The sequence below is a fragment of the Microtus oregoni genome, unplaced genomic scaffold, assembly GCF_018167655.1.
Source record: "Microtus oregoni isolate MIOR12 unplaced genomic scaffold, Mior012 000017F_ref0000208, whole genome shotgun sequence".
Classification (NCBI taxonomy): domain Eukaryota; kingdom Metazoa; phylum Chordata; class Mammalia; order Rodentia; family Cricetidae; genus Microtus; species Microtus oregoni.
Window position 1 is genome coordinate 41,980,421 of NW_024543076.1, and position 17,882 is coordinate 41,998,302.

Consider the following 17,882-nt stretch of genomic DNA (forward strand, 5'->3'; position numbering starts at 1 on the left):
AGCACACCATGGTGAGAGAGCACATGACAGAGGAAGTTGCTCAGTTCCTGGTAGTAAAGAAATAAGGAGACAAGAGGAATTCAAGAACTTAATATACCTCGATAACCTAATGTAAAAGTCTTACCACTCCTATAAGGGCCAAGCATAGAGTCAACCCTTCATACCATGGGTTTGGTGGCATGTTCAGTATTTTTTTTTTTGCTATGACTACTCTGTAGCCCCAATTTTAAAAATTGAGTATTTTAATTATAAAATAGTATTTATATATGGCACAGACTTCTTCTTGAGAGTTATTCACTTTATTTTTCACAGTCATAAATTACAAATTAACAAATCTTGCTATTTGTTTACTCCAATAAATATTTCCTGGCCTATCATATGAAACAAAGATAATTTGATAATCTTTAAATTTTCATTAACATTTGCATGTGATGTGTACATTAATCATGGCATATTTTTTGCCTATAATGAATTTCATGAGAAATTTTGTGATATATAACTTCAATAAGAGTTTTTCACAAGTTATTATTAGGAGCCAATTACCATGACTCTGCTTTTCCTGGATATGGAAGACTTCCAAGGGAAGAATGATAGCTAAACAGCACAAACACTTGAGATGGATTTTTCATTTGACATTTTAACCTCAGAAAAAATGAAATATTTTAGCTATCTTCATGACCTCTGAACACATTGAAACTCTTTTGTAGGTATGATCAACAACACATACTAAAAAATTCTTAACTTAAATTCTAAATTTTATCATGTGATAACAGTAAACTACATACACTTACTGACAAAGTTTATAAACAAAGCTTTATTGGATATTTAATCAATATTTCAATTTTATATGAATTTTAAAAAATAGTCAAAATAAGAAAAAGGTTCAAACATTTTTATGTTATCCTTATTTTCCTTTATCCATTGACAGGATTATTTATTTTCTATTTGTTTATTATGCAATGGAAAGCAAAATGTCTATTCTGTACTTTTGGAATTTACTCATCTGTAGTCTGCATTTTCTCATCTCTCTGGGAACCCTGTGTACAGGAAAGACGATCTATTACATTAGGAAGAAATGAGTGACTTTGCATAGATTTGCATTAGTGAGCTACCACAGCAGGCTTGTCAGTATTCATAAAAGCATTTCTCTTCTCGGCAACATTTTCTACAAAATAGTGTTTATGTATTTTCTTGATTGGACAATGACTTGTATTTCTACCACCTAAAATCAGCATTTGAATCAAGTATCAAACTTAATTGATAAATAATGTAATATTAAATTTTCCTCTTGACTGCCCACCAAAACTAGAAGATAAGATCGTAACATAGAAGACACCACACATTTTGATTGTAAGATATAGAGAAAGCAGACATAAAAAGAGGTAGAAACTTTCCTGATGCTGGCTCATATTCAAACTACTCTCAAGGGATAAACAAGCTGGGATACAGGAGAAGGCATCTTTGGTCTAGTCCAACTGTGAATCTTAAGAACAAGAAAGCAAACCAACTGAACTAGACATGTTCACTTAAGCCTTTGATGTTGGGCACTGGAGTGTATAATAAACTCCAATCTGGATCTGAGGATTGCTCCCAGAATAGAGGGCAGGAGAGACCATGCCTTGCATTGTAAACCCGAATAGACATCTAGAAATAGAGAGGTTGTAGGCTAAGGAACTTTTAAACCAATTTTTAGCCAGTTCCACACAGCACTGAACTGCCTTCTAATTATCTGTGTTTATATTCCATAGACAAAATCACTCTCAGTCTTGGTAAGAGAATAATCCCCTCCAAAGCAAAACAAAATAAAAACAGAACCTAACCAAACTAACACTAAACAAACAAAATAAAACACAAAACAAAATCTAGTGAATGAGGAGATCATAGGTTCCCAATATGCAGATACTAAGTAGTCATTTCTAGCCAATAAGTATATAGTTTCTCTGGTTTATCAGAGAAAGGGAATATTTAGTTCCTAACTGACACTACCAGAGTGTGATGCTACCAAAAAAAAAATGCATAGAGAATGCTAACAAAGTTTCCATGGGTTTTGAGGACTTTTGATTCACTTCATCCATTTTCTACAGGTTTACTCTGTTTGGGGTATAAGTGAGTAATTGGATTATTTACATTATGACATGCATATCTTAACTGTCTACTGGATTATTACAAAGTACTTTCCATCAAGAACCCATTTTAGGTTACAGAAGTAGAAATCAAACAGTTTATCTGAGCAAAAAAAAAAAAACAGCTAAACAGCTGCTTCAATGTAAACACAATTCCAGTGACAATTATGGAATTGTGACTATTATTTCAGTTTCTTAAGTAAGTTTGTAGTTTATACTAGTAGAAATATTATGAAAATGCCATTGCACCTTATTTTATTATGACACCTGCAATTACATACTTATGCCACCAGTCACTCTTGCATTCCTCTGCCCATCTCAGCTGCTGCTGTGACTACCCTGAGAATACTTTGCTCTACTCTGGCATCAGTGGGATTAAGAACACATTTTATCAGGCTTCTTGCAAACTGTGAAAATCTCTACATAGTATAGTTCATAAGATATCAGACACACTTTCAAATATGGAGTGACCACATAGTATACTAAGAACCCCTGTAAAAATGGATGTAGAGAAAAATCTTTTTCTGAGCAGAAGAATTATCAGTATTCATTTGCAAAAACAATCCACATTATATATGTTTTGATTCCAGGGAAATGCAAATATATATGAAGAAATGTACAATTAGAGTAGAAACAAAATCATGTAGCACATTCTGGGGAGCACTTTGGGTAAAATATATCCTGCAGGCATGCATGTTTTCAAGAAAAAGAGGACAAATACTTGTACTCTGTGCTCACCATGATTGTTTTTTAGCTTTGTATAGGATAGGATAGTGGTAGGGAAGCAAAATTTCCCTTATTGTATGGTCATTAATAAGTGGGAGAGCATTAGGAAACACATGAACTGCTACCGACATCCCAATTGCAGTCTCTCTCTCTTTCTCCCTCCCTCCCTCTTTCTCATTCTTCCTCCTTTACTGTCTCCTTTATTTACTCTTCTTCCTTGCTTTGACTCTACCTTTCTTCTTCCTCTATCTTCAGAAAAAAAGAATGTGTGACAAGTTTTTATATGGATATGAAAGTTACAAATATTTAACAAAAGAACAATCTATGTATACTTTGTACCTATGCTTTAACTAAGATATTTGTCATCATAATCCTACAATTTGACACATTTTGCAAAGTCAATTCTTACAAGGAAATCCAACAATATGAAGCTACATTAATTAGATATGTAAACATCATGTATTCCATATTTCAGTTATGAATTTATAAAATAGCTTGATTCTGCATCCAGTAGTAAAAATTATCCCACTGGCAGAATAGAAAATAAACAAGCCCCAAGATTATCAGGTATTCTAAAATATTTCCACAAAAGCACATACTTCTATAAACTTCTAGACAGATTCTTTGAGAAGGGTTTGCTTATCTTTCTATTTAAAACTTACATTTATTCAAATATATATCAAGATTATGATAAATGTTTTCTCCAAAGCAATGAATGGTAAGACAATGTTCAAATTTTTATATTCATTTAAGAACATTGAATAAAAGGGCTCATCTATATTAAATTATTAAATTATATTTTCCTCAGAAGAACACATAATATGAAAAGTAAAGAAATAGGTCAGGTGTGTTTATTTTTCATAAAGTACAAATGTGTAGGGAATTATGAAATAACTCTACTTTCCTTAAGAATATGTGAGTTATCATTGAGAATACAAATATTGTAGAATTCATACTCAATTCACTGTAGCTCTTAGATATACGGGGCAGAATTAATAGAAATTCCTGCTCTAAATGCCACCTTTGTCTCAGAAAGTACTATCACAGAATTTCTTCTGGTGGTACATCTCAGTATGCATCTTTATTTATCTTTATATGATTATAACACAATTAACAATATTTTTTCCATTCTCCTTCTCCATACAAACACTGTACTTTTCTCCTTCAAATTCATGGCCTCTTTATTCATTAATTTTTATTGCAACACTGAACAATCAAAGTGTATTTCATTCTTTATCAAGGAGCTTTGTCTTTGCACCATATAGACAGCTGTAATAAACAACAGCTAATCGAAATGCAGAGTAGTGGAAAATAGTTCAAATTAATCCATGGGCAAAACACTTGTACAATTGAAGCTTGATACACACTGTAGAGAGGGCACAGAGATTGTAAGACCCAGAGTATTAGAGAGTTTGTGTCTCCTAAGGAACATCAGAAGCTAGATGTAGAAAACTCAGCAATGTAACAGACTAAACATTAACTGAACTAGGATACCAGTGAAAGTGTCTAGTAAAATGCCATGTAATCTCAATTATAGACAATGAACTTTGGGCAACTAAGAAAAGCTGGGAATGGAAGGGGTGGCCTTTCCCAGCTACAGTAGGTTCTCCAGATTGCTTTTGACAAATAAATAAAATTAATTCCCTGAACATTATTTCCCCTAGGTGTGAAGTATTCACTGAAACTGTGAATGTAACATGGCATCATAGCTAGGTAGGACTGTTGGTTGTTTTTCTGATACAATGAAAACTATTCCTCAGGCAGTGGTTTCTAAGAAGCTCTCTGTCTCATGTGTATGGTGTTTTCAGCAATAGTGTGTTACTGTTCTAAGAATATCAGAAGTTACAACCAAGAAGTCTCATCAATATAGCAAGCAAATATGACCTGAACAAAGAGGAAGCCAATATCATGAAAATGTGGACTGAGGTAGAGGGAGCTGACAAGTCCTCAACCCTACACAAAGAAATACAGGCAACTAGTGAACGCTGAATGCATGATAAATAGTCTCCCCCAAAGAAAAGCACACCATCTGATTATCCAATATGAAAGGATCATCCCAGAAATCATAGACTGATTTATGTTTTATGTATTGCTATGTATTTAGTCATACCTCTCTCTCTCCAGCTTTCTCTTCTCTCTATGAAGAATAACGCACAAACACACAAATACATATACACACTTTATATACATAATTATGTATATAAAAACAAATTATAGGTAAAAGAGGCTCTGATTTTAATATTGAGCAAGAGGGTTCCATGGGAGAATTTGAATGGAGAACAATGAAGGGAAATTATGCAACTCTAGTAATTCTCAAAAATGTTTAAACAACAAAGTGATATTTGGTGTTCAGAACAAAATATTATAATTGAATCAAAATCTATTTTGATGCTAAATCTATAGTAAAAGTTCACTGAAATGTATTTCATTCATTATATGTCCCTTATTTTATACAACATTGATTAGCTAACTCAATTCAGATATATTCTGCAAAATGTTTTTCTTTCTAAATATTATTATATACAAGAGTAGCAAAACATGAATCTGATATCTCCTTTAAGAGAAAATGTTATGCCTGTGTCATGAAATGTGCTCCCTCAGAGACCACCAGGAGTTCAAGATTGTATGCAAAAGCAAAGGGCTTGTTTGTTGCAAGTTTGAGCTTGAACTCTCTGCCCTTTTGACACAAGAGTTGGATCAGAAAGTGCTGAGCTCAGTTATGGCAGGGTATTTAAGAAGGAAAGGATGGAGCCGGAGTAAGGAAATTCCAGATTCAGATGGGGTTTGAATTTCTGTTTGGGCAGGAGTGGGGCAAAAGAAGCCTTGTCAAACAGGGATTGGTGCTGACGCTGCTGCAAGGAAATGTACAAGTTTTATACATCTTTAGTGTTCTGGAATATCATGTACTTGTTTGTCTCAACTCTGACTGGTCCCTGGATGTGGGCCATTGTATGGGTAAGACCCAGTTCCAGTATTGCTAGCCTGTAGCCTGTCTTGACTGCATTGATATTAAGTTAAGCCTCCTCACTAAACTGTTCAATATATTTGAAAATTAAAAATATCATTTGTTTATTCTTTATTCACTTACTCATTTATTAAAAAGGTATTCAACGATAATACACTGTGTTAGGGACTGTTTTTTTGTATTATTTTATGTGTAACAGACATTGCATTTTCAAGTCTCCACAAAATGTAAAGGGTAGGTCTCAATCATGTGTGCATGGGTGAAATTATATGCATATGAGATTGCATATGATATATGTCAGATAAAATACATACATAATACACATATCCAGACTCAAATGGTAAAAATTTATTTTGTCAAATTAGAGTCTTGTGACATATAATATGATTTCTGTTATTAATTATGTTTATGAAGTTTCCCAAATGTTTCAGTTATCATACAAAATATGGATTTTATTCTCAATTAAATATTTTTCTCTTAAATCAAATACAAACAGAACACAATTTTATAGAAAATATTATTTGTCTCCTTTTATGAAGTGGACATACAAACACTGACAAACTCTGGAAACAGAGTGCATGATGTATGAAAATGAAGGAGTCAGTGAGTCCGGTGACCCCTGGTTTCATTCTCGGTCTAATCCAGTTTAGCATCTGTAAGAAGCCCACTGGAGTCAAGTTGTCTGCCACCACAGTCCTTAGGAAGTGGGGACCATTCTAAGCACCAACAACAAATAAACATGGAATAAAGTTAACTATTATTGTAAAACCCTCATTCTCAAAGGAACAAAAAGAAATTTCCTAGCAGAGTGTTTTAAAATGAAAAACCCCAGAATAGCTTTATGTTCCCAGAAAAGTTAGTGCCCCCACTCCCAGGAAATTCCAAAGAACAAAGTTGAGGTGCCAGGCCACCTGGTGGAGACTCTAATAAAGATGTCCTGACTCAGGGACAGGATGACCTTGCTATAAAGACAAAGTGACTAAATAAGATGGGAGAAAGAGCAAAGACCCGTGTCAACCCCCTGTTACTGCCCCGAAGGGCTGCTTGTGATTTTTGCCTTTAAAAATGCTAACACCACAAAGGAACTCTTACCTCCTTACCTTGCTGTGGCGGGGTGTTGGAGACAGGTTCCCAGTTAGCTCACATTAACAATACACTTTTTTTTTTTTTTTTTTTTTTGCAGTCTGGACTTCTCTGGTTGCTGGTGGTCTCTCTGGGGATTGTAATCTGGACATAACATTATTTGTTTTAACAGTATTCTATGCCTTCAACTAGTATTCAACTTAATTTTTATTTTAAGATTTCTTTTTATTTTATGTGTGTAAGTGCTTCTCTGCATGTCTACATATACACAGCTTGCGTTCCTGGTGCGCAAAGAGGTCACGGGATGACATCAGATCTCCTGGAACTGGAGTTATGAAAGGTTGTGGGCTGACACGTTTCTTTGGAGACCCAAACCCAAGTTATTAGTGAACAAAGCCTGTGCTCTTAACAGCTGAGTCATCTTTTCAATTCCTCGCTTTTTATTTCTTCTAACAAAATCTTTTGAAAGATTTTGCTTTCCTGTTTCTATGTGACTTAGCTACTGAACAACATTTTAAGAAATTCTAGAAAGACAAGTCACTAGGATATAGGAGAGTCCCCTTCTGTTTTGTTTTTAAATGTTGTAACTTAGAAGAGGAACAAAACCCTCATAAACAAATGTAAAAAGAAACATTCTAAATTATGATAATGTACTTGCTTTGTCTTATGAAAGAACATTCTAGTTTGGTAATATTTTTCTAAACAATTAAATCAGGGTGTGAGGGCTTTTTGAAATATTTTATTTCATAATAAAATAATTAAAAGCGAAAGTGAGAAAAGGAAGAAATCCTTTTAATTGTAGTAGAGCTCTTTTTCTTTTGCAAGGAGAGGCTGCTATCAGGTCCCAAATCATGACACAGAGACTTATTTTTAGTTATAAATGTTCAACCTTTTCTTATGCTTGTCCCTCTAGCTCTTATAATTTAATTTATCCTGTTTCTCATCATCTATGTTTTGCCTTGTAGGTTTTTACCTTTCTTTTATTCTGTATGTCTTACCTTCACAGCTTCCTCCTTGTTTGGCTGTCTGGTCTCAGATGTCTCCTGCTTTTTCTCCGTCATTCTCTTCTCTGTCATTCTCTCTATCTACCAGCACCGTCTATCCCTCTACTGCCTAACTACTGGCCGTTCAGCTTCCTATTAGACCAATCAACACATCTTTGCACCACTAAACAAGTATAGCATAAGCAAATGTTATACACCCTGCATAGTTAAAGTTATATTCCACTGACAATAAAAAATATATTATGAAACAATTCCTGAAAAATATGGGACATACTTTAAACATAGCAATAACTTTGCTGTACATGACAATATACTCCATAGTAGAGTATCACTTGTAATATTATGGTTTGCTCTTGTCATTGAATACTCTGAGGGTTGTGACTAATGTATAATAAGACTTATCCATTTATTGTTATATTACATAGAGAGGCTCCAATTTTTAAAAGAAAACCTTGGAACTATAAATATGGCTCAGGGGTTAAAAGCACTGGTTGTTTCTTCAAAAGACTGGAGTTTCTTCCCAGGAGTCATACCAGGATGCTCATAGGCACTTGTAGCTCCAACTCGAGGGTACCTAACATCTTCTTGCCTTTAAAGGCAGCAACAAACAGTGTATATATCAGCACACACATACCCCCAGACATACACACACATACACACACACACACACACACACACACACACACACACACACATAGAGAAGTTAGAAATTTTAGAAGTAACCTGTGACCTGTTTATAAATTACATCTCTCCACTCCCTGGGAATTAAAATACATAAAGCAATATAATCTTAATGAATGAAATTATGAAGAATTTTATCTGGAAAACACCAAATGGATCAGAACATTTCTTATTTCAAAATCTTTTATGGCAGGATAGCAATTGGTAATAGATATTCACCAGGACATCCAGTCCAATCACCACTCTTAGACAAGTGTATACTTCTGGTAGGTCAGTATCATGAAGCTAACAAAGCAAAAATGTTTGTAAATGTGTGCTTGTGTGCATGTGTGTGTGATAAGACGGTCTTAATAACTACTGAGACAATACTTAACATTTTTGAATAGGTTTAGATTTATATGCACATGATAATGATATTGATGCTGTTGTTACTTTCCTAACAATGGGGGGCTGGAAATTAAAAGAAAATCTATAAACAACACTATATAATTCCATGATCATTTCTCTAATGGTCGTTTTTGTTGTCTAGGTCCTCAGGGGATGTGGACTGCAGGTTGATTTTTCTTTGCTTTATGTCAAAAATCCACTTAGGAGTAAGTACATATTACATTTGTCAATATGGTGTTTGCTAGGTTCACCAATTTCAACATGTCATTATTCTTTTTCTGCTGTGTAGTACTCCATTGTGTTACTATACCACATTTTCTTTACCCATTTTTCAGATGAGGGGCATTTAGATTGTTTCCAGGTTCTGGCTACTACAAACAATGCTGCTATGAACATATTTGTGCACATGTCCTTATGGTATGACTGGGCATCCTTTGGATGTGCACCCAAAAGTGGTATTTCTGGGTCTTGAGAAAGTTTTATAATTTTTGGAGAAATCGTCATACTGATTTCCAAAGTGGCTGGACAAGTTTGCACTCCCACTAGCAGTGAAGGAGTGTTCCTTTACTCTATATCCTCTCCAACATAAGCTGTCATCAGTGTTTTTGATTTTGACCGCTCTTAAAGGTGTAAGATGGAATCTCAGAGTTGTTTTAATTGAGCACTACATTTTTCTCTGCTTTCCTCCCCTCTTCGATCTTGTCTTTTTCCACTTCCCATGTAGATTAGATCTCAGTAAGTCTCTCTTAGTGTCCTCATTGTTGTCTAAGTTCTCTGGGATTATGGTTTGTAGGCTGCTTTTCTTTGCTTTATGTTTAAAAAAAAACCACCTATGAGTGAGTACATGTGATACTTGTCTTTCTGTGTCTGGGTTACCTCACTCAAAATAATGTTTCCTAGCTCCATGTATTTTCCTGCGAAATTCAAGATGCTATTATTATTTTCTGCTGTATAGTACACCATTGTGTAAATGTACCACATTTTCCTTATCCATTCTTCAGTTGAGGGGCATTTAGGTTGTTTCCAGGTTCTAGCTATGACAAACAATGCTGCTATGAACATAGTTGAGCACATGTTCTTGTGTCACAATTGAACAATCTTTGGATATATACCACAAAGGGGTATTACTGGATCTTGAGGAAGGTTGTTTCATAATTTTCTGAGAAATCGCCACACTGATATCCAAAGGGGCTGTACCATCTTGCATTCTCTCCAGCAATGCAGAAGTCTTCCCTTTTCCCCACAACCTCTACACCATAAGTTGTCATCAGTGTTTTGGTCTTGTCCATTCTTACAGGTGTAAGATGGAATCTAAGAGTTGTTTTGATTTGCATTTCTCTGATGACCTAAGGATGTTGAACATTTCCTTAAGTGTCTTTAAGTCATTTTAGACTCCTCTGTTGAGAGTTTTCTGTTTAGGTCTGTACTCCATTTTTTAATTGGATTATGTGTTCTTTTGGTGACCAATTTATTGAGTTTTGTGTATATTTTTGAGATCAGACCTCTGTCTGATGTGGGGCTAGTGAAGATCTTTTCCCATTCTGTAGGCTATCATTTTGTCTTGTTGACCATGTCTTTTGCCTTACAGAAACTTTTCAGTTTCAGGAGGTTCCAGTTATCAATTATTTCTCTCAGTGTCTGTACTTCTTTGGTTATAGTAGGAAGTGGTCACCTGTGCTAATGCGTTCAAGTATATTTCCCACTTTCTCTTCTACAAAGTTCAGTGTGGCTGGCTTTATGTTGAGGTCTTTTATCCATTTGGACTTGAGTTTTGTGCATGGTGATTGATATGAGTCTATTTTCATGTTTCTACATGTTGATATCCAGTTATGCCAGCACCACTTATTAAATTTGCTTTCTCTTTTTTCCATTTGATATTTTTGCTTCTTTCTCAAAAATCAGGTGTTTGAAGATGTGTGGATTTACTTTCGGGTCTTCTATACAGTTCCATTGGTCCTCCTGTCTGTTCTTATGCTAATACCAGGCTACTTTCAGTACTGTGGTTCTATTGTAGAGTTTGAATTCAGGGATTGTGATGTCTCAAGAAGTTCTTTTATTGTACAGGACTGTTTTGGCTATCCTGGGTTTTTGTTTTTACATATGAATTTGAGGACCATTCTTTCGAGATCTGTGAAGAATTTTGCTGGGATTTTGATGGACATTGTGTTGAATCTGTAGATTGCTTTTGGTAAGATTACCATTTTACTATGTTAATTCTGCCTACCCAAGAGCATGGGAGATCTTTTCTCTTTCTGTGTGTTCTTTAATGTCTTTGTTCACAGATTTAATGTTCTTGACATACAAGTTTTCCACTTGGTTGGTTAGAGTTACTCTGAGATGTTTTATGCTATTTGTGGCTATTGTGAAGTGTGTTGATTCTATGACTTCTTCTCCAGACCTTTTATCATCTGTGTACAGGAGGGATACTGATTTCTTTTGAGTTATTTTGAGTTATTCTTGTATCCTGTTTATGAGCTGTAGAAGTTCCTCTGAAGGATTTTTGGGATTGCTTATGTAAACTATCATATCATCAGAAAATAGTAAGAGATTGACTTCTTTTCCAATTTATACCCCTTTGATCTCCTTTTGGTGTGAATTAACAGAACATTTGAAAACTTCAGAACAAAAAGAAACAAACTCACCTAAAAGAACTAGACTTCAGGAAATAATCAAATTGAGAGCTGAAATAAAAAAAAGAAACAAAGAAAACAACACAAAGAATCAATGAGACAAAGAGTTGCTTCTTCAAGAAAATCAACAAAATAGACAAATCTTTATCCAAACTAACCAAAAGGCAGAGAGAGATCATCCAAATGAAAAAATTCAGAAATGAAAAGTGGGACATAACAACAGACATGGAGAAAATACAGAGAATCATCAAGTTATATTTTGAAAACCTATACTCTACAACATTGTAAAATGTAAAGGAACTGAACAACTTTCTGGATTAATATCACTTACCAAAATTAAATCTTTGGATCATCCCTCCTACACTTCCTGGTCATCTTGCAGGGGCTATACTACCCGATACCTCCTCTCTCTTCCTATCACACCCAGCTTATATCCAGAACACCCCCCGTCTCCCTCCCTTCCTCCCCTCTGTGGCAGCATAACATCCCCCAGCTCAGCCTGCTCGGGCGCTGGGACCGAACCCGAATCGGGAGGGCAAACAGGAGGGCAGTAGTTCCTTTGTCTCAATAGCCTGCCTGCAGCAAGCAAGGTAGGCCCTTTGTTTGAGAGCTACCCAAGTAGCAGGGAGATCCGATCTGGACACCAGGAGAGTCATCACTGGGGAGTGACATCACTGGGAAGGTACATCAGTGGGAAAGAAGACCTGATCATGTAAAAGAAGATCCATAGGGGAACATTCGGAGGAAGAGATGGGCAGGCAACAATGCAAGAATTCACCCAACAATCTGCAAAACAACATGAAACCACCAGAACCTAGCGACCTCACAACAGGAGGACATGAACAACTTAATCAAGAAGAGGTAGAAAAAACTGACTTTATGAAGTGATAGAGGCCCTTAAACAGCATGTAAAAAACACCTTTATAGAAATGGATGAGAAGTATAACAGAAAGTTTGAGGAATTGAGTAAATCAGTGAATGATACCCTAGGAAACCAAGGAAAAACAATCAAGCAGATAATGGAAACAGTTCAAGACTTGAAAACTGAAATGGAGGCAAAGAAGAAAACACAAACAGAGGGCCGGCTGGACATGGATAATCTAGGTAAACAAATAGAGACTACAGAAATAAGCATAACCAGCAGAATACAAGAGATAGAAGAAAGAATCTCAGATTCTGAAGATACCATAGAGAAAATAAACACACTGATCAAAGAAAACAGCAAGTCCAACAAACTTTCATCACAAAATATTCAGTAAATATGGGACACAATAAAAAGACCAAACCTAAGAATAATTGGAGTAGAAAAGGAGAAGAAGTGCAGCTCAACGGTCCAGAAAATATACTTAATAAAATTATAGAAGAAAACTTTCCCAACCTGAAGAAAGATGTACCTATGAAGGTGCAAGAATCATACAGAACACCAAATAGGCAGGATCAAAACAAAACAAAACAAAAAAAAAACAAAAAAAAACAAAACAAAACATCCCCTCGCCATATAATAATCAAAACACAAAGCATACAGAATAAAGAAAGAATATTAAGAGCCACAAAGGAAAGAGGCCAAGTTACTTATACAGGCAAAACTATCAGAATTACACCTGACTTCTCTTTGGAAACCATGAAAGCCAGAAGGTCCTGGATAGATGTACTGAAGAAACGAAGAACCATGGATGAAAGCCCAGACTACTACACCCAGCCAAGCTTTTATTCACTATAAATGGAGAAAACAAACTTTTTCAGGATAAAAACAAATTTAAACAATACGTAGCCACAAACACAGCCTTACAGAAAATAATAGAAGGAAAATCACTAACCAATGAGTCCAACAATGACCACAATAACTCAGACATCTAGAGACCCTTCACCAGCGCAACTCAAAGAAGGGAAACACACAAACTCTACTACTAAAAAAGTGACCGGAGTTAACAACCACTGGTCATTAATATCACTTAAAATTAATAGGCTCAACTCACCTATTAAAAGGCACAGGCTAAGAGATTGGATACAAAAACAGGATCCAACATTCTGCTGTTTACAAGAAACACACCTCAACCACAAAGACAGGCACCTACTCAGAGTAAAGAGCTGGGAAAAGGCTTATCAAGCAAATGGTCCTAAGAAACAAGCAGGTGTGGCCATACTAATTTCTATCAAAGTTGACTTCAAACTTAAATCAATCAGAAGAGATGGAGAGGGACATTTTATACTCATAACAGGAACAATTCATCAGGATGAAGTCTCAATCCTGAATATCTATGCCCCTAATATAAAAGCACCCACGTACGCAAAAGAAACATTACTAAAACTCACGGCAGCCATCAAACCGCACACACTAATAGTAGGAGACTTCAACACTCCTCTTTCACCAATGTCAGTCAGAAACCTAACAGAGATTTTAGGGAATTAATTGAGGTAATGAATCAAATGGACTTAACAGACTTCTATAGAACATTGCACCCAAAGATGAAAGAATATACCTTCTTCTCTGCAGCACATGGAACATTCTCGAAAACTGACCACATACTCAGTAACAAAGCTTACTTACACAATTACAAAAATATATTAGTAACTACCTGTATCTTATCAGATCACCATGGATTAAAGTTAGAATTCAACAACAATGCTACCCCCAGAAAGCCTACAGACTCATGGAAACTGAACAGTCAACTACTGAACCATACCTGGATTAAGGAAGAAATAAAGAAAGAAATTAAAGTCTTTCTTAAATTCAATGAAAATAAAGAAACAACATACTCAAACTTATGGGACACAATGAAAACAGTCCTAAGAGGAAAGTTCATAGCTCTAAGTGCCGACTTAAAAAAAACAGAGAAAGCACATATTGGAGACTTAACAGCCCACCTGAAAGCTTTAAAAAAAAAAAAGACGCAGACTCACCGAGGAGGAGTAGAAGACTGGAAATAATCAAACTGAGGGCAGAAATCAACAAAATAGAAACACAGAAAACAATCCAAAGAATCAATGAAACAAAAAGCTGGTTCCTGGAGAAAATCAACAAGATTGATAAACCCCTATCCAAATTAATCAAACAGCAGAGAGAGAATACGCAAATTAATAAGATCAGAAATGAAAAGGGGGACATAACCATTGACATAGAGGAAATTCAAAGAATCATCAGATCTTACTACAAAAGCCTGTATGCCACAAAACTGGAAAATGTAAAAGAAATGAACACTTTTTTAGATAAATACCATATACCAAAGTTAAACCAGGACCAGGTGAACAATCTAAATAGACCTGTTAGTCGCAATGAATTAGAAGCTGTTATCAAAAACCTCCCTACCAAAAAAAGCCCAAGACCAGATGGTTTCAATGTGGAATTCTACCAGAACTTCCAAGAAGAGCTAATACCTATACTCTTTAATGAATTCCACAATATAGAAACAGAAGAGTCATTACCAAATTCCTTTTATGAAGTACAGTTACTCTGATACCAAAACCACACAAAGACTCAACCAGGAAAGAGAATTACAGGCCAATCTCACTCATGAACATCGAAGCAAAAATCCTCAACAAAATACTAGCAAACCGAATCCAAGAACACATTAGAAAATTATCCATTATGATCAAGTAGGCTTAATCCCAGAGATGCAGGGCTGGATCAACATATCAAATCTATCAATGTAATCCATCATATAAATAAAATGAAAGAAAAAACCATATGATCATTTCATTAGATGCTGAAAAAGCATTTGACAAAATTCAACATCCCTTTATGATAAAAGTATTGGAGAGATTAGGGATACAAGGGTCATACCTAAATATAATAAAACTATGTACAGCAAGCCGACAGCTAACATCAAATTAAACGGAAAGAAACACAAAGCCATCCCACTAAACTCAGGAACACGACAAGGCTGTCCATCTCGACATACCTCTTCAATATAGTGCTTGAAGTTCTAGCAATAGCAATAAGACAAGATAAGGGGATCAAGGGGATTCGAATTGGAAAGGAAGAAGTGAAACTTTCGTTATTTGCAAATGATATGACCGTGTACATAAGCAACCCCAAAAACTCCACCAAAGAACATTTCCTGCTGATAAACACCTTTAGCTATGTGGCAGGATACAAGATCAACTCCAAAAATCATTCGCCCTCTTATACACAAAGGATATGGAAGCAGAGAGGGAAATCAGAGAAACTTCACCTTTCACGATACTCACAAACAGCATAAAATATCTTGGGGTAAATCTAACCAAGGAAGTGAAAGATGTATTTAACAAGAACTTTAAGGCATTGAAAAAAGAAGTTGAAAAGGATACCAGAAAATGGAAGGACCTCCCTTGCTCTTGGATTGGGAGGATCAGCATAGTAAAAATGGCAATTCTACCAAAGGCAATTTATAGATTCAATGCAATCCCCATTAAGATTGATCAAAATTCTTCACAGATCTTGAGAGGACAATAATCAACTTTATATGGAAAAACAAAAACCCAGAATAGCCAAAACAATCCTATACAATAAAGGATCTTCTGGAGGCATTACCATCCCTGAATTCAAACTCTATTACAGAGCTACAGTAAAGAAAACAGTGTGGTACTGGCACAAAAACAGAAAAGTCGACCAATGGAATTATATAGAAGACACAAATTTTAACCCACAAACCTATGATCAACTCATTTTTGATAAAAGCGCTAAAAGTGTACAGTGGAAAAAAGAAAGCATCTTCAACAAATGGTGCTGGCACAACTGGATGTCAACCCGTAGAAGAATGAAAATAGACCTATATCTATCACTGTGTACAAAACTCAAGTTCAAATGGATTAAAGACCTCAATATCATTCAGAACAAACTGAACCTGATAGAAAAGAAAGTGGGAAGTACCCTACAACAGATGGGCACAGGAGATAGCTTCCTATGTGTAACCCCAGCAGCACAGACATTAAGGGCAACATTGAATAATTGGGACCTACTAAAACTGAGAAGCTTCTGTAAAACAAAGGACACTCTCACTAAGACAAAAAGGCAACCTACTGACTTGGAGAAGATCTTCACCAACCCCACAACAGATAAAGGTCTGATCTCCAAAATATATAGAGAACTCAGGAAACTAGACTTTAAAATGCTAATTAACCCAATTAAAAATGGGGCATTGAACTGAACAGAGAATTCTCAAAAGAAGAAGTTCATTGGGTAAAAGACCCTTAAGGTCATGCTCATCCTCCTTAGCGATCAGGGAAATGCAAATCAAAACAACTTTGAGATATCATCTTACACCTGTCAGAATGGCTAAAATAAAAAACACCAAGTATAGCCTTTGTTGGAGAGGCTGTGGAGTAATGGGTACCCTCATCCATTGCTGGTGGGAATGCAAACTTGTGCAACCACTGTGGAAATCAGTGTTTCGGTTTCTCAGGAAATTCGGGATCAACCTACCCCTGGACCCAGCAATACCACTCTTGGGAATATACCCAAGAGATGCCTAATCATGTGACAAAAGCTTTTGTTCAACTATGTTCATAGCATTGTTATTTGTAATAGCCAGAACCTGGAAACAACCTAGATGCCCTTCAATGGAAGAATGGATGAAGAAAGTATGGAATATATACACATTAGAGTACTACACGGAGGTAAAAAAAAAATGACTTCTCGAATTTTGCATGCAAATGGATGGAAATAGAAAACACTATACTGAGTGAGGTATCCCTGACCCAAAAAGATGATTATGGGATGTACTCACTCATAATTGGTTTCTAGCCATAAATAAGGGTCACGGAGACTACAATTGGTGAACCTAAAGAAGCTAAATAAGAAGGTGAACCCAAGGAAAAACATATAGTTATCCTCTTGGCTATGGGAAGTAAACAAAATTGCCTGGGAGAAACTTGGGATCTTGGGGGTGGGGTGGGATGGGGTTAAGAGGAGATGCTGAGAGAAAAGTGAGAAGGGGAGGATGGGGGGAACTTGGGGAAACAGGATGATTGGGATAAAGGAAGGTTGGATAGGGGAGCAAGGAAGCACAATTCTTAGTTAAGGGAGATACCTTAGGGTTGGCAAGAGACTTGACCCTAGAATGGCTCCCAGGAGCCCATGGTGATGTCCCCAGTTAGTCCTTGGGCAGCTGAGGATAGGGAACCTAAAATGACCCTATCCTATAGCAATACTGACGAATATCTTGCATATCACCATAGAACCTTCATCTGGTGATGGATGGAGATAGAGACAGAGACCCACACTGGAGCACTGGACTGAGCTCCCAAGGTCCCAATGAGGAGCGGAAGGAGGGAGAAGATCAACAAGGAAGTCAGGACCACGAGC